This window comes from Nannospalax galili, unplaced genomic scaffold, assembly GCF_000622305.1.
Source record: "Nannospalax galili isolate Female #2095 unplaced genomic scaffold, S.galili_v1.0 scaffold1483, whole genome shotgun sequence".
Classification (NCBI taxonomy): domain Eukaryota; kingdom Metazoa; phylum Chordata; class Mammalia; order Rodentia; family Spalacidae; genus Nannospalax; species Nannospalax galili.
In genome coordinates, this window is record NW_008350011.1 from 61,736 (window position 1) to 67,524 (window position 5,789).

Here is a 5,789-nt window from a genome sequence, read left to right on the forward strand (position 1 = left end):
GCCTTCTAATCCAGAAATTAACTGACTCCCATGGCAGAGGCAATACCAGGACCCCCAGGGAAGGAACAAGACTTCTGTCCAAGTGCCCACTCCAGCCAGACTCTGAGGATGGGTCCTTTCCTTAGTCAAAGTCTCTTGGCCTGAGTAGGACAGTGCAGTGGTCCAGAGCTGCCCGCACATCTGTTCTAGGCTTTAGAACCACAAAAGGATCCCAAGGAGAGCACAGTGAGTCCCTCTGGGATATTTATCTATCAGCACTTCTAACTTGCGTAGGTATTGAAAGTCCAAGTTTTGGGTAAAGGTTGGGAAAGTCAGGCAACCTGTTCTGGGTCCCTGAACCTGATAGAGAAGTGAAGCTGTAATCCTGGGCTGCTAAACTGAGTGGCATAGGCCCTCTGACATTAAAAGCTCCAGGTTCCCCACCCTCTGTCGCATGAGGAAGCTTTGCTGATGAGAGTGAGGGATATATTAGCATTCTCTCTATCCCACTATGTTCCTCTATGTTCCATGAGCCTTAGGTGTAGAGGTTCCATTGTAGATGTGTCACTTAGGGCTGGGCATCTCAAAGACACTTTTTCTCAGTGTGTGACCACTTGTGAAACCTTGTAATAGTCTGTTGCAAAAGAAGCTTCTTTGATGAGTGGTGACTGGCACACTTATCTACAAATATAAGGGTCCATATTTAGCATATAGTAAGAAATTATATTTTGCTGTTTTCTCTAAGATCTATGACCGCTCCAACCATGTGTATTTGGCTATGTTTACAGCGACACACATGAGTTACCTCCCACTGAGTGGACTTTAAGTCCAGGTAGGTAGCTGTTGATTATTCCCAAGATAAAATTGCCACCTCTCTACCAATATACTTTGCTGTGCTGGTCATTGTTGTGGTTATTAGGTTTTAAAGCTGGAATTGGACAACCAATTGATCTTCTCCCTCAGCAGCTTGCATAGCGTCCTCCAAAACTAGGAGAGCGAGTCAGCAGGGTGTAGCTCCCTGGAGAGGACTCCTACATCAAACTTCACCCACCCAGGAAGAGGAACCATCGTGGAAGAGTGGATAGGAAGATCGTAAGAGCCAGGCAGGAGGTGCGTGACCATAAGGAAACAGTCTTACAGGTACAGCAATGGTGTCAGCATGCACAAGACCCAGGCAGACTCAACCAGACAAAATCCAGCATAGAACTGGGAAAATGGGCAGACGATCACAACTTTGGTGAGGAGCTGTTGGCAGCTGATCCCTGCTGGGTGAGGGAGAGTTGCTCTTCTTTAAGGGGGTGACGTTAGATAGGCCGAACAGGCTCGAGCAGATGAACACACACCAAAGGACATCTGGGTATACAAATGTGACTCAAAAGGCCTTAACAGATATGACAAGATGCATGAAGTTCTTTGGGTGGGCTATGGTGGGGTGCAACTAGGGAAGGGGGGCTAAATCTGGTTAAATCATTGTATGAAATCCACAAAAATTCACTAACAAATCTGTTTTTCAAAAGCCCAGGTTCACAAATAAGTATACTGCCCACCTTCATGAATACTACCCTAGTGCTCCTCTGCCAGTGGATTTATAGGCCAGGTAATTCCCGTCACCACCAATTCACCAACTACAGCAAATACATAAAGAAACTCCCTCACATCAAGAATTAATATCCTGTAATACAGCTCATACTAATTAATAAGGAAAAAATAGCATATACTGACTGAACAAGGCTCTCGGTAATTCTGAAATCACCGAGTCATTCTTTCATCCCTAGGAGCCCATGACTGTCCTGTTATCTGCGGTGGCATCTGCAGTGAAACTAGCAAGTGTGTCTCTTTCATGTGTGATTATCCTCTCCACCACAAGTGCAAACCCGAGGTCCAGCGAAGCCTGTCAACCCCACATTCCTCATCTGAGGGAGAAACAGAGGTTAAATGGTCTCTTGTCACAGTCAGTTCATGACAGCAAGGACATCAGTTCTGCCTCCTCTTGTGACTCCATTCTCCCAATCTCATGGCCAAGTTGTGCTCTGCCTCCTGCCTTAAGACCCTGTGTACTGAACGTCTCCGATTCCCTCCCAAATTCAAGATGTTATAACTAAAAGAACTAGAAGTCTTTTCAGAGCACATCTGACATTTGTTCTGGATAGGAAGATCGTAAGAGCCAGGCAGGAGGTGCGTGACCATAAGGAAACAGTCTTACAGGTACAGCAATGGTGTCAGCATGCACAAGACCCAGGCAGACTCAACCAGACAAAATCCAGCATAGAACTGGGAAAATGGGCAGACGATCACAACTTTGGTGAGGAGCTGTTGGCAGCTGATCCCTGCTGGGTGAGGGAGAGTTGCTCTTCTTTAAGGGGGTGACGTTAGATAGGCCGAACAGGCTCGAGCAGATGAACACACACCAAAGGACATCTGGGTATACAAATGTGACTCAAAAGGCCTTAACAGATATGACAAGATGCATGAAGTTCTTTGGGTGGGCTATGGTGGGGTGCAACTAGGGAAGGGGGGCTAAATCTGGTTAAATCATTGTATGAAATCCACAAAAATTCACTAACAAATCTGTTTTTCAAAAGCCCAGGTTCACAAATAAGTATACTGCCCACCTTCATGAATACTACCCTAGTGCTCCTCTGCCAGTGGATTTATAGGCCAGGTAATTCCCGTCACCACCAATTCACCAACTACAGCAAATACATAAAGAAACTCCCTCACATCAAGAATTAATATCCTGTAATACAGCTCATACTAATTAATAAGGAAAAAATAGCATATACTGACTGAACAAGGCTCTCGGTAATTCTGAAATCACCGAGTCATTCTTTCATCCCTAGGAGCCCATGACTGTCCTGTTATCTGCGGTGGCATCTGCAGTGAAACTAGCAAGTGTGTCTCTTTCATGTGTGATTATCCTCTCCACCACAAGTGCAAACCCGAGGTCCAGCGAAGCCTGTCAACCCCACATTCCTCATCTGAGGGAGAAACAGAGGTTAAATGGTCTCTTGTCACAGTCAGTTCATGACAGCAAGGACATCAGTTCTGCCTCCTCTTGTGACTCCATTCTCCCAATCTCATGGCCAAGTTGTGCTCTGCCTCCTGCCTTAAGACCCTGTGTACTGAACGTCTCCGATTCCCTCCCAAATTCAAGATGTTATAACTAAAAGAACTAGAAGTCTTTTCAGAGCACATCTGACATTTGTTCCACACTATTTGGGTTCACTTTTCTCCAATGTTAGAAATGCTTTGGTGGGTTGTACTCAGGAGCTGTGGACTCCACTCTCTAGACATAAATGCTGATAAATACTTTATACTTGTAAATACTTTATCATGTGTCAAATATGTGAAGTCACGAATTGCTGCTGTTTTCAGCTATAGGCACCGCCCACAGCACATGGCATGGACATATCATACAGTAAGGACATGGTAGAGCTCTGTGCGGGTACCCCATCTGCTGAATACAACAGCTGTAGGAACTGGATGTATTATCTGTACTGAAGCACTAAGGGCTTGGGGAAAATGTGCACTTACCCAAAGGCTCCACATCTCATCAACAGTAGTCTCTGAGGTCTAAATTCTGAAGTGATGACAAGGTTTTGTGCTTGTTTTGTGAACATACAACTCCACTGGTGCCCGGTAGACTTCTCAACTCATGAATTCCTTTGCTTTCCCTGGAACACGTACTGGGGACCAATGTAATGTTTAAGGCACCATAACTTGATGTTCAACCTACTGTCCACCAAACGTTCCCTCCTCTCTACAGGCTGGGAAAGCAAGTTAGTGCCTTCTGCACAGCCGTGCCACCTGCTGGTCATGAGGCATAACAGTGGTGTAGACTAGGTCAGTGTCTCATGAGCAAGAACATTTCATTGTGAAAACGCAACAGAGCTGCTGAGGGTAGACAGCCAGTGCTTGGTCTTAACAGACTGCATGCCGGTGCTTGGTTATTGAACGGTCTTAGATATGAAGGTAAGTGTGAGGCAGGTAGAGAAGACAGGGATCAGAAACAAGGTCCTCATGTCTAATTGTCCATTGAGGGTGCTTATTGCTCATGGAGCTGCAGGATCCTGGTGGCTTGCTAAGGGAGAAATATGCTGAGTCTGTGTTTGTCCTGAAAGCAGGATGTGAGGGTCATTGGCCTTCAGAATACAGTTTCCATTTCTATAAATGAGTACTTGGGAAGAGAGGCGACTATATACAGAGGGTGGAAAACCACAAGAAGCTCCCTGTTCCATACCTTTGATTACCCAAGTTCTAGAATTTCCGCTGTCAGTACAACAGCATGACTCTTCCCTCAAGGACATCAGTTCTGCCTCCTCTTGTGACTTGACTCCATTCTCCCAATCTCATGGCCAAGTTGTGCTCTGCCTCCTGCCTTAAGACCCTGTGTACTGAACGTCTCCGATTCCCTCCCAAATTCAAGATGTTATAACTAAAAGAACTAGAACTCTTTTTAGAACATGTCTGACACTTGTTCTGTACTATCTGGGTTCACTTTTCTTCAGTGTTGTAAATGCTCTGGTGGGTTGTACTCAGGAGCTATGGACTCCACTCTAGACATAAATGCTTATAAATACTTTATACTTATAAATACTTTATCACGTGTCAAATATGTGAAGTCACGAATTGCTGCTGTTTTCAGCTATAGGCACTGCCCACAGCACATGGCATGGACATATCATACAGTAAGGACATGGTAAAGCTCTGTGCGGGTACCCCATCTGCTGAATACAACAGCTGTAGGAACTGGATGTATTATCTGTATTGAAGCACTAAGGGCTTGGGGAAAATGTGCACTTACCCAAAGGCTCCACATCTCATCAACAGTAGTCTCTGAGGTCTAAATTCTGAAGTGATGACAAGGTTTTGTGCTTGTTTTGTGAACATACAACTCCACTGGTGCCCAGTAGACTTCTCAACTCATGAATTCCTTTGCTTTCCCTGGAACACGTACTGGGGACCAATGTAATGTTTAAGGCACCATAACTTGATGTTCAACCTACTGTCCACCAAACGGTTCCCTCCTCTCTACAGACTGGGGAAGCAAGTTAGTGCCTTCTGCACAGCCGTGCCACCTGCTGGCCATGAAGTATAACAGTGGTGTGGACTAGGTCAGTGTCTCATGAGCAAGAACATTTCATTGTGGAAACGCAACGGAGCTGCTGAGGGTAGACAGCCAGTGCTTGGTCTTAACAGACTGCATGCCGGTGCTTGGTTATTGAGCGGTCTTAGATGTGGAGGTAAGTGTGAGGCAAGTAGAGAAGACAGGGATCAGAAACAAGGTCCTCATGTCTGATTGTCCATTGAGGGTGCTTATTGCTCATGGAGCTGCAGGAGCCTGGTGGCTTGCTAAGGGAGAAATATGCTGATTCTGTGTTTGTCCTGAAAGCAGGATGTGAGGGTCATCGGCCTTCAGAATACAGTTTCCATTTCTATACATGAGTACTTGGGAAGAGAGGCAACTATATACAGAGGGTGGAAAACCACAAGAAGCTCCCTGTTCCATACCTTTAATTACCCAAGTTCTAGAATTTCCGCTGTCAGTACAACAGCATGACTCTTCCCTCAAAGGGAAAAATGATGGTTTATTCTGGAGCCAAATATGAGTGACCGTGGACTGGGAACACATTCCTCATCTGATTTCCCCATCCCAGACCATGATCCAATGAAATACCGATTTCTCTCTATAGTAACAGAATGCACACAGGCATAAATGAACACACTTTTCAAATACATTGGTGGGTATAACGGGTTACAACAAACAGAGATAAACTCTGTTATAGTCATCAGATGGTCTGTGACCTTCT